We start from the raw sequence: 13,428 nt of genomic DNA, 5'->3' as shown, positions 1-13,428 counted from the left end.
TTGCTATCTTCTCGTAAATCTTCTACCAGAAGGACTTACAAGAGTAAATGAAAAATATTTGTTTTCTGGGCCCTTAGCAGAGATATGGACCCCTTTACCAATGGTTCTTGAATTTTTGGCTTCAGTCTTTAATGAAGGTGCTAGTTTTTCAGCTATTAAGAATTCATTTGGTTGCCACTTCTAATTTCACATGGGTGAAAATAACTCTATACTAGCCTCTTCTAAATTATGCAAGACCTTTCTCAAAGGATCTTTTTTGCTTAGACCTCCCTGAAAAAGACAGTGTTCCTCCTTGGGTCTTAAATATAATGCTTCAAGCCACAGCTCATCTCCATTTGAACCTTCAGCCAAAGCTGACGTAAACTTTTTATCGTGGAAACCCATTTTTGTAGTGGCTATTATATCAGCCAAAAGTGTCGTAACTCCCAGGCTCTGTCTTCAAAGCTTCCTTATTTCATTTTTCACAGGACAGAGCGTCTTTGCAAATTAATCTGTCCTTTTTACCTAAAATAGGTAGTCAAATATTGTCCGGGTCATTAATCACCCAGTTGTCTTAAATTTTTCAAATAAAGGAAAGTACATGTTACACTTGTTGGATGTGGGTAGATGTTTCTACCTTCATAGAGCCAAGGACCTTTGGAAATCTGACCAGTTATTTGTTTCCTTCTCCCCTACCAGACCAGGAAACCCAGTATCTAAAATTATATTGGCCAGATGGTTAACTAACTGATTACCTTTGTCTATGGTTAATTTGCTTTCTCCACCAAAACCTCCTAGGGCCCATGCCACGAGATATGTTGCAGTTTCTTCAGCTTTCTGGTCCAGAGCATCTTTAGATATTTGTACAACTGCAATTTGGGCAAATCCTCACACTTTCATTGCCCATTACAAGCTGCATTCTGTTTCTAGGAACAGAGCAGCTTTTTGCTCAGCAGTGCTTTGGAATATCCTTTGTAGGTGGGGACTCTGTCCCATCAGTTGAGAAATGAATGAAACGTCTTAATCTGATGTTGAAAGTTATGTACTCCCCTTAATGTTGTTCCATCTGTGTTGTCCATTTTCAGTCTTCCTCAGTTTCTCACCCACCTGCATCCTCCTGTTGTGCTTCTGGAGAGCTCTAAGAGTTATGTAGGAAACTCTGCTCTTTTCTTGAGCTCCAGCTTTCCCTTTCCTATTCTACCTCTGTTTTGTTCTGCTATTGGTTGCCCTTTTACATCTAGGAGCAGCAAATTCAGTCTGAGGTATGTTAGGTTTGAGAGGCTTTATGGGTAAAATGAGGAGCTTCAGAGTTCTAGGATCCGATGATCTGGAGAAAGCAGCCAAGTTGGATCAGATTTGGTTGAAGAAGAATGGAAATGGACAACACAGATGGAATGCTATGGTGAGTACATAACATTTTATTCATAACACTTGTGTGCAAGTGGGAGCATCAGCTTTTTATCATAAGGGCTACTCTGTCCATTGTATCTTGGAATATAAATGGCCTTACAGATATTGACAAAAAGGAAACTGTATTAAATTGTGTTAAGGAATGCAGAGTGCAAATAGCAATGGTGCAGGGGACACGTTTCGAAAAAATGAGATGTGAATTTGACAAGAGATTTCAGGATGGATATTTAGCAGAATATTTGGGCTTCAGGAAAAGGGGAGTAATACTGATTGCCAGAGGGTCTCCAGTAGTGACAGAAGATGGGGAAAAAGATAATAATGGTAAATTTGTGGTAGTAAGGAGTTATTTGCAAGGGAGGATTATGCCGTCAGGCATCAAAACTATTATGAAGCTTAAGAAAATGTTGGGAGAAGTTGTCTTTCAGCAGGGCATAGGGCTGGAACTTGATTTGCAGTAGTGAGGCTGTATCGGGGGACCTAGAAGGGAACATGTAAAAAAAAAGATGGTAGATTCCTTAAGGAATTTCAGATTAATAAAATTAAGATAAAAATGCAGGGTAACTGCAAAATGGTAACTGGTACTTTTTCAATACCTGTTGAAAAGAAAGGAATTTTAAGAAATGGTAGTGCACATTATTGGGGAAGATGGAATTTATTTTAGAAGTAATAGTTTGTACATGGGTTGAAGTGAAAATGGAGTTTAAATAGGTTAAGAATGAAACAGAAATATAGCCAGCAGCCAAGCCCTTATTCTATTGTATCTCTGCACTCCCTCCACATCCAGATCCCTGATTTACATTAGCTCCTACTTCCCCTCAGCCTATCTAGTCCAGGGACTGCCCAGGCGGGTTATAAGCTGCATTTCTCCATTTGTCCACTAGATGGCAGTCTCTTACCACGAATCCTGACTACTTCTCTCACTACTGATTCTCTCTTTAAACTATAACTTTTCCTGTTTCTCCTGTCTCACATATTTTTACCACCTCTGTCCTTCTGACTATATGTTTCCCTACTCACCTTTCAGCAGCTACACAATCTGCTGATTGTTCCTGCTCTTCTCCTGCTCTCCTTGTTTCTACCCGCTCCGTTCGCCCTGCGGGCTCACTCCGCTCCCCTACCCTGCCCCCAAATCTCACCCGCCCCCAGTACCTTTATTCTACCATAACCACACCCACTGTCTTCCCAAACCAATCGGTCTCCTCCTCACTAGTAACACCCACTCCCTTTTTCCCGCTCAAATTTTCCAACCCTCCTCATCTATCGGATCACACCTATTCAATTAGGCCTCATCATCCTCTCCACCACCACTCCCCAGAATACCCACACTAATCCCTCACTTACTGTTCACCCCTCCCCTTCCTTTATCAACCTACTAGCTACTCTATATATATCCCTCTCTTGTAACTACCAACACTACACAAAAATAGTACCTCTAAATAGCCTATTCCACCATGTTATCTAAACACTCACAAATCTCCTATTACTTTTACTTCTCACAGCCCCACACTCCATACCATCAACACTCCTTCCATGTAACTAGCCATCTTTCCTTCTCTCCCCCACATCCTTGGACCCCAATCTCTCCCCCACCTTTATCCTATAGCAAACATCCTACTTTTTCCCTACAAACTTATTACCTCATATAAATCTCCTACCCCACTAATAACTAACAAACCGTTAATAATTTCACCTGAATCCAACCTACACTCCAAACTGTGCTATTACCTCTCTAACTCAATCTCATATTTGATCTGCAGTCTACTATCAGGTGACATCCATCCCAACCCTGGCCCATCCAACTCATCCACCACAGACAAGTCAATATTCTTTACTTTAAATTCTCAGAGCATAGTTAATAAAATCCCAAACCTCCATGCCTGGATAGATCATAATAAACCTGACATCCTATCCATCTCAGAAACTTGGCTAACACCCCACATAAAAGACTCTGAAATTATACCACCGAATTACTGTATCATTAGAAAAGATGGATCCCACAAAAAAGGGGGAGGAGTAGCACTCCTATACTCATCCTCCTTATCAGTCACTCCCTATAATAAGCCTACCCCACCCTTTAAGAACGCCAAACTCCTCCTTGCAATACTTCAAATTAACAAACATAAGCACATATGTATAGCTTCCCTCTACATCCCCCCAGGGGATAATATTTCTACTCTTGAACACATCCTCTCCTGGCTCCACCAACATCAGTAATGAAACAATAATCGTAGGAGATGTGAATATTAACTGGGCTTCCATTCAATCTCCTACAAACCCACTCAGCATCAGCCTCTACAACTTTTCACAACTAATTAACTCTATAACACATCCCTCAAAAAACCTCTCCAGTGGCAGTATTTTGGACTGGATTCTAGTCTCACATCCACAATACTTCTCTGACAGGGGTACTCTTCCAGATCCTCTTAGTGACCATCTTCGCATCTTTACATACCGACTCCATTTATCCTTATATCGTTCCCACAACTATATTACTGTACGTAACCAAAAAAACTTTAACACAACATCCTTCACTAACTCCCTAAAAGCTATAAACTGGAACTGTCTAAAAACATTACCTCTCGACAACGCAGTTGCTCACTTTAACACCTTATTCCTAAAAATTCTAGACCACCATGCTCCCATAAGGACAAAGAGAATAAAAACTAAAACAGCCGCTTGGCTTACTAAAAACACACTAACTATTATGAGGCAAAGAGATAAAGCCTGGGCTCTTTACATAAAAAAACAGGTCCCCCCTCACCCTTCTTGAATACAAAACACTTCGAAATAAAGTAAAAAAACTCATCATTTCCGACCGACAAAACTGTTTTTCCACACTACAAAACAACAACAAAACTAACCCTCAGAAATTCTGGAAAGGTATCTCCACTCTTCTTAACCCCGGCAAACTAGACACCCCCTCCCCTGACCCAAATGCTACTGACACTGACTTAGCAACCCAATTTAACACTTTTTTCATTGACTCTATCTCTAAACTTACTTCTTCTTTCTCTAATACCACCACAATCTCCACATCACCTCCTCCCTCCTCTACCATTACTCTTCCCTGTTCTTCCACCACTCCTTCACTCTCCCCCACTAACTCACAATCCTTCACCCCTTCTTCTACTATCACTCACCCCTCTCCATCTCCTTCCCCTACTTCCCAGTGTCCTCCCTTCTCATTAAAACCAATTCCCACTTTTACTATAAAAAAACTCCTTCAGAAATTGAAGCCATGCTCCAATGCTCCAGATGGATATCCCTGCTTATTTTCTCAGTCTAGCCGCTGAAGCAGTCACCTACCCCATTAGCATTCTAATTAACCGTTCAATCCAGGAATGCATAGTACCCAAAATTTGGAAAAAGGCCTTCATTATACCATTACATAAATGAGGCAACAATAATAATGTTACCAACTTCCGTCCCATTGCTATCCTGTCTCCTATCTCTAAACTCTTAGAAAAATGCATACAACAACTTCTTCCACACCTCTTAGATAAACAGCTTCTAACACCCACACAACATGGATTCAGGCCAAATCATAGTACTATGACTGCCCTTCTCTCCTTCCTTGAAACTATTAATAAAGCCCGGGATTCTGGCCTTATTGTTTCCACCCTACTACTAGACCTTTCTAAAGCCTTCAATACTATCTCTCATAGCCTGCTTTTGAGTAAACTCTCTAAACTTAACCTATCCCCTTCTTCCTTGAATTGGTTCTCCAGCTACTTATCTAACCGATATCAAGCAGTAAAATGGAAAAAGGCCACCTCCTCATTTCTTAATACCCCAACCGGAGTCCCCCAAGGATCCATATTAGGTCCCCTTCTTTTTAATATATTTATAAATGATTTCCAGAACTCTATTCCTTTCTCAAATATCATCCAATATGCAGATGATTCAACTATCATCTGCTCTGCCACATCTACCCCTCTACTCCTAAAACTTACTCGAGAAGCTTTTTCAACCACTGAGCAATGGATGAAAAGAAACCACCTTGTATTAAATGCCTCTAAAACCAAACTAATGGTATTTACTCCCTCTAAAACTACCTCATTCAACTTTAACTCCTTCAATATCACTAGCCAAAGCAATATACCTCTGGAACTGGTATCAGAGACCAAATTACTTGGGATCCAAATTGACCACCAGCTTAAATTCCATTCCCACTTACAACTAAACATCAAAAAGACCCATCAAAAACTAGGCATGCTCTACCGACAAAATAACTACCTTACCCCTGCCACTAAAGTAACTCTCTCTACTTCCTTTCTTATCCCCTCCCTTCTCTACGGAACTCCTCTTCTCACTAACCTACAATCCTCTCTTAAATCTCAACTTTCCTCCTGCTACAACAAAATTGCCAAATTTGCTACCAGCCAAAAGTCATCCTCCCATCACTGCCCTTCTCTCCAAAAACTAAAATGGCTAGAACTACCAAATCAACTCATCTATACACAACTAACTCTTGTACATAAGCTCATTTTTAACCCCACCCTCTGTCCTTCACTCTCTTCTACCTTTAAGATGTACCTTCCTGATCGAGTACTAAGGTCCAGTCATCAAAATCTAATAGAAGTGCACAAACCATCCCGTCCACCAGGCAAAAATCTTCTATCTTATGATTTAGCACGTCTCTGGAACTCCCTACCACCTTCCATTCGTACTACTTCTAACCATTACTCTTTTAAAAAATCTCTTCACTCACACCTAATATCCCAATGGGAATGCTCCTGCTCTCTCCCCACATAACAAATTATATCAAACTCCTGTTCCATTCTTTCTATGGAAAACAAACCCCTTTTTCACCTCATTCAAGGCCTTAGATTCCTTCTTTCTCTCTTTCTCACTTCTCTCTCGAACTTATTCTCATCTAAAACTTTCTCCTTCTATTCATCTCTCCATATACTTTTATTCCAGTACTTGTATGTTAGTTGTAAATATTGCATCAGACTGCTGCTACTTATATGCGATTTGTAAACAATGAATCAGACTGCAACTATGAACTTGTATGCTCCTAAGAAGAAATGCCTCTCTGCTGTACAATGCAATGTTCCATTGCCAGTCAGTTTTAACTCCAACCTCATCACTAGTGTGTATTACTTGCAATGTTTGCTGTATTAATTGTAAAGGTCTTGTTCAAAACTGCAACCTTTGTATAAATATAATCTTTAAACTATTGTAACCTAGAGTGCTATTGGAGCTTTTCTTCCCAGGACTCCATTGAAAACTGGTTCAAATGGCCCAATGGACTATCCTGGTAAACCAACTGCAAATAAATAAATATGGTTAAGAAGGAATTATTTATAGGGGTTGACAAAGGTTTAAGTATTACAGTATAAGGGAACTGTCTCAGAACAAGAGGAGGAGCAACTGCAGAGTACTAAAGAGAAAATAGGAGTATTTGGATAATGTGCACACAAATATTTAACACTAACTTGGGCAACATAAAGTAGAAAGGGTTGTCACCAAACTTAGTCTATGACGAGAAAACATTACAGGTATCGGAGATACATTTTGTGGACATTTTAATAAAGCAGAGGAATATGGAAACCAAGAAAGAGCACAAATGGAAATATTTATGGAAAATTTAATTATGCGAAGATTAGAGGAAATGAGGCTCAACCACTAATGGTAAAAATGGTAATGTATATAATAAATATGTAGGGAAGTGTACAGGAACAAGTTGTATTTCTGTGGCAGTTTGGAAGTTAGGAGGAATAAAGCGATAAAGATCTAGAAAATTTTGTTCAATAGTATTTTAAAAGGAGGGGAAGCACCAGTATCTTGGAAGAAAGCTGTGGTGGCTGTATTACCTAAAGAGGGAAAAGGACCCATCAGACCCAGCTTAGTATAGACTCATTTAAATTTTAAGCCATAATTTATAAAGTGTTTGCTGTACTAACTAAAAATGGCAGAGGTGTTGGCAAAATTGATAAGGATCAGTGTTTTTTGAGAGGGAAAGCCAGGCTTCAAGAATGGCAAGTCCTGCAGTGACAGACTTCCACAGCAGGGCCCACACAATTTCTGTTTGCCATGTTTAGGGATGTCGCCTCTCTTTTGACTGCCATGTGTACAACTTCACTCATGTCCCAGAGAGCCCTCTGAAGTTCAGCCCAGGTTGATTGGGAGTATGTCAGCTTTTGTTAAGGCCCAACTGTATGGTATTGTCTCAGCTCTGACAGTTTCTACCAAGTGCTGAGACCTTCCACAGGCCACCTCTGTTTCTGTTTTATGTTCTGAGCCTGGTTCTGGCACCAGTAGTGGAGGAAACTGCATGGACTAGCATGTCTGACCCCTCAGCTCAGATAGGCCTTACAGCTCCCATGCTGTTGGCTTCAGCACCATTCCCATCTGCACTGATAGTTGTTATTGGGGCTCAGGAGGTCAGTATCTAGCCTTTAGCTCAGAGATGGTTGGCACCAAGGGTATTGGTGCCATTCTATGTTGGAGCACTCTGTGTTTTCTTGGGCCTGATGATCGATCCCCGATTTGGCTTCAACCCTGGAGGTTTTGACAGTGATGGTCAGTACAGGGATGAACAGTTCGACACCAGTTCCGACCTTGTCAGTGCTGAAGGTTTTGGTCCAGAATACTTTGGGCTAGACTCTGTGCAGAAAGGAGCTACTCGTAGCTCATTTTGTACCTATTAGTGGTACTGATCCCACCGCCAGAACTGGAGAGATCCTGAGATCACTCTTCCAATGGAAGTTGAAGGACATGCAAGAGGAAGCACACTTGGGCACCCTCTCGGAGTCTCCTATTTAAGAGACAGATTTGGACAAAGTGGAGTGTTCCCAAAAACCAACTCCAGAGGGGTCCTTCCTTCAGTGCACTCCCAGAAATGATGAGACAAGCTCAGCAGACACATCCTGCTTTTCCATAAAGGGTTCCTGAAAAACGGTGGCATGCAGCATATTCAAGAATGGAGGACACCTATTCACATTGTGTTAAACAAATGTCTTAAGTTCTTCAGCATAGTTCCCCAGGAGTGACAGTCGCCCAGGGATGCACTCTCCCACAACTTGCACTTGGGACTCCTGTAAACCTGTCCTCCACTGCACCTCATACCAAGATTATTGCAGAAAGCCAAGAGTTGCAAGGCTCAAGTCATTCTACTATCTCCCTTCTGGCACCACCAGACTTGGTTCTACTTATTGCCACCTCACCAGAAGGAGAAACTCATTCTCCTACCTTAAAAGTTCCAATATGGTAACTTGCCTGTCTGGACTGTGCTATCTGGACATTCTATCCCTACATCTAGCTGTTTGGTTTCTCAAATTCTAGTAATGGCCAAGAAGTGGAACTCTCATTTTCCCCTAGATGTTGAGCTAATTCTGGCTTCCCAGAAAGCTTCGACCTGGAAGATTTGTAAGGGTAAATGGCAAAAGCTTTGAGTGGGCTTCAGGTAAGCCTTTCATCCATTTCTGCACTACTGGATCAAGTGTTAACCTTTGTCAGAGTTGTATAAGAAAGGAGCTAGTTACGCCTCCTAGTCCATTTGTCAGCAATTTCTGTTTTTTCCTGAGGGATTTTCAAACTACTCACTAGCAGCTCATCTTTCCTACAGGGTTTTTTTCAAACTGTTTTTTCATTCTAGTCTGCCACTGAATGGATCAGCCCTGGCTTGGTTGATTACTTTTGTGCTTGAATGTTTCACTAGATCACCATTCGAATCAGCTGCTTCAGTGGACCTCCACAACCTTTTTAGTAGCCATTACTTCCACTAGAAGAGTTTGAGTCTCAACTTGTGTCTTCTAGATATGGCTTCATTGTCTTTCAACCTGACAGGGTATCACTTAGAGCGAAACTCCATCCAATTTTGAACCAAGGTCTTCACCTGCCTGTATACTTCCCTAAATACCCCCAACAGTTAGGAGTATTTGCTACATTACTTGGGTGTTCATAGCACCAAGAATGATGGGGGAAAGATGAGCCGCTTTGCCTCAAATTGTCAGCTGCTAGACTTGTTCAAAATATTACCAATGCTAAATTGGAAACGTGAATTTTGGAGTGGTAATTCTTTTTGTTACACTTCAGCTGGTAGAAAGACTTCCTGCTCCACCAAAGGCTTACTCGGAGCTCAAGCTAAATCCATGCCTTTTTCAAAAACCTTCCACTTGATGGGATTACTATAGCAGCTAAGTGGTCTTCTCTAAAGTTGCAGTCTCAACTTTCTTCTCTACAAAGAAAGTATCTTTTAGAGCACCCATTCTTAGAGGTTTACTGTGTTAGCCCACCCTAGTTAGCTGGGGCTTCTGATTGTGGCTTCAGTGTCTGGACAGAGACTAGAGAAATCTAATGATCTGATGAGTACTTAACTTGCGTATTTTTCTGGTCCTGTCTGGACACTGGAACAGCCTGCCCTCCTTCCCCAGCCAAATTGTCATAGAGGGAGGGGTCTATGAAGGACAGCACACAATGTTTTTTCTCCTGCCATGTTTGGTGTGTGTTGTGTGTGTGTGTGTGTGTGTGTGTGTGTGTGTGTGTGTGTGTGTGTGTGTGTGTGTGTATATATATATATATATATATATATATATATATATATATTTTTTTTTTGTATTTTGTATGCTTTCACAGAATGGGGACAGTCTTGATCTGGAGCAGGGATTTATGGGTAGAGAGGAGCTTTTGCTCTTAGGAGTTTGTTGCCATTACTAGAGGGTGCCAAAGGCACCATTCCTATAGTTCCAGTGTCAGACAGACACATTCTGGTAAGTACATAACTTTTAGATTTTAGTAATCAGTAAGAGCAGTGACTTTGTGTTGCTGCTTAAAGAAGAAACGCTTCTAGTTTAGCTATGTATATTTAGGCTCAGTGCCCACACTTTTGGTAACAGAATTAGTTAATTTTGTTACAACTGTGAGACTTCTGCCTGCTAAATAAAATCCTTAATCGTAAGGAGCTCAACTGAATGGAAATTGAGCGCTGTGCTTGGGAAATACAACCATGACTTCTTGAGGAGGATGTAACGAATACAATTCTTTCTCGCTTATCTTTTCCATGAATTTTGTATGTTAGTCTAGTTATTTTATTATTACTGTGTATGTACTGACTACTGAGGGTACTGTGGATTTGCACCACAGCAACCAGTTAATAGTAAGAATCAATGGGTGATTTACCTTCAAGGAAAACTCCACCCTAGAACTAAAAAAAGTTTTTTTCACTCAGTCTTAGTTTCTTGACCTATTTTAACACTTCAGAATCACTCTCTTGTGCTTTATTTGTAATTTTAGCCTGTTTTCCACAACATGGCTACCAATGGGGCTTGATGCATCAACGTAATCTTGTACTCCCTCAACCCTTTCTCTTTCCCATAATACTATGTATGACTCATGCCAGATAATAAGGAAGTAACTTTTAATTCTCATGCCACTGACATATAATGGTATTTGGGAGGGTCACTCTTATTTCCTTTGCCTTCTGTAAAAGGACTGTCTTTTCTGTCTCTAATCACCCTCATTTATGGTTGGCTCAGACCTTGTTTTACACTATACTTAGAAATTATCCAGCTACAGCCAGAAAAGTAACTAAATTGCAGGCCTTTGTTCAGGGTTTTCATTTCTAGCCAGAGAAATTGATTCTGCAAGGGTATCTCAGTGCAGTGACTGTTAACACCTCTGCAGCAGTGTGTGTGGAGGGCACTCTCAATTCCTGTTAAACTACAAAAGAAAACTCTGAACAAAGACTTGCAATCTAGTTACTTTTCTGGCTGTAGCTGGGTAACTTCCAAGTGTAGCATAAAACAAGTTATGAGGGAAACATAAATGAGGGTGGTTCGAGACGGAAAAGAAGCAGTCCTTTTACAGAAGGTAAAGAAAATAACAGTGACCCTCCCAAATCCCATTGTATGTCCATGTCATGGGAATTCAAACTTACTTACTTATGTCTGGTCTGAGTCATACAAAGTATTATGGGAAAGAGAAGAAGTCGAGGGAGTAAAACATAACATTGATGCATCAAGCCCCATTGGTAGCCATGTGTGGAAAACCAGATAAAATTACAAATAAAGCAGTTAGAGTGATTTTTAGGTGTTAAAATAAGTCAGGAGACAGTGAAAAATATTTTTTTAGTTGCAGGGTGGAGTTTTCATTTGGGCTGTGGCCAACACCAGCCACTCCCAAATAGGCTGTACAGCTAAGTGCAGAATTATGACAGTTTCCCAGGGATTCACCCACCTTTCTGTCAACCCAGTTATTTATAGTACTGTTTTACCAATAGTAACTGTCTAAAAACCTGTTGCATTCAAGAACACTTGAATTCTACTATCCTCCTGCTTTTACAGTACCAGATAGGGGACAGTATGGCACAACAAGTTGGCAATTTGTGCATACTCTTAAAATGAGACAGATACTTTTTACCTTATGGTACCTATAGCTTAGTAGCCATTGTCTTCTGAAAGTGGATGTCAGCGGCTGTAATTCATCACTTTTTTGCAGTCGCTTCTAAATGCCTTAATAGGCAGCTAGCAGTAAGCTTTTGACATTCTTTCTTTAAGTTGACAGCGTAGATTTAAAATCTAACCCCAGGATTCAATAAACTCAGTGCAGGAGCAGTGCTATTCCTGCACGGAGTGAACAGTGTCTGTTTCCGCATAACCTTAACAGCAGCGCACCTTGCATATTCATGAAGGTGTGCTACTGCTAAGGCTAAGCAGACACTAACACTACTGAGTGCAGGGGTCGTGATTTAATAGTGCCTGCACATCCAGTATGCCCCCTGCACTCAGTGCCATATGGCACTTTCTAAGTGCTTTCAGTGTCTGCGGATACTGAAAGCAGGAAATGTAGATGGGAAGGAATGCAGGGGGTGTATGACGGGTACTGTCACACACCCCCTGCCTTGTCAAAGTCCTAGGCCATACTTCTCAACTGTACAGATATTCGCAGAATGTCCAGACTGCATACCCATCAGAAAATCCATGCTAATGCAAAAAACGTTAGTTTGTAAGAGCAGTATTTAAAATGTGCCCTATGTTTGCCCATTCTACCACTGTTAATCTATCTGTATTTGTCCAAATTTCTTGCTCTAAGAGGTTGAGCGGTATGACCATACCTCAGAACCTCTTGGAGGCAAAAATCTGGACAAAGCCTAAATTACATGTAATTAAAATTCATTCAGGATTTTTTTCGATCCCTGTCAAGTTTGTGTAGCTGAGCAGGTTTGTGTGTTGTGCCGCTGTGCTCACCATAGCTTAAACATCCCAAAGGAGCTAAATAGAAGTGTACAGCTAAAATCCTCGGTGATGAAATAGCATAGTGGTTACAGCTTCCGCTTTGCATGCAGCAGTTCACAGTGCGATCACCAAGGCAGGCTGTTCACTTTTACATGGGAAAGCATTATTAAAATAATTTTTGTTTACTAAATGAGGTAGTAAATAATATTTGTCAATGAGGGGAGTGTAGAAGGTCCAAAAGTAAAGTGTTCAGTGTATAAAACATATGAAGCCTCCATGTAAACACAAGTGTCCCATACAGTATGTCACACCCCAAGTTAATGTAATGAAATTACATAGAGGGACGTCATGTAAAGTAAATCACATACACTTAATATGTCAGTAATAATTAAGTCATTTTCATATTTTTTAAAAATGAAAAGTGGCTTGACAACATGTTTCTGTTGATATTCTTTGTGTTTCACTGTTGTAGCCATCACACTTGGGTTATCTGCCTGCAGGTAGCCCTCAGTCGGCCTGAATACCAGAGACTTAGTATTTCTGTGTCGGTTGCTGATGCTCCAGGACTGATGTCAGATCGTCAGGGGTATAAAAACAGGCAGCCGATGCTATTACTTCAGTCTTTCTTGCCGAGGAGCCGGAAGCAGAAGCAGTTCGCACAAGTGCCGGTTGGCCGCTACCTGAGTTTTCGTTTCCAAATTGAATCATCCTGAAGTCTTCTAAAGTTAAGTACTCCCGTTAGGGATCCTTTTTTCTTGCTCTAAATGATGTCAGGAAAAAGTTAACAATTGTCTCGCCTGTGGAAAGCAAATAACCACACTGAGATTTCCATTCTTACTGCTTCACCTGTTTAGGCCCA

This window comes from Protopterus annectens, chromosome 1.part0 (genome assembly GCF_019279795.1).
Source record: "Protopterus annectens isolate FY-2018-M chromosome 1.part0, PAN1.0, whole genome shotgun sequence".
Taxonomy (NCBI): domain Eukaryota; kingdom Metazoa; phylum Chordata; order Ceratodontiformes; family Protopteridae; genus Protopterus; species Protopterus annectens.
This window is presented reverse-complemented; position numbering follows the sequence as displayed.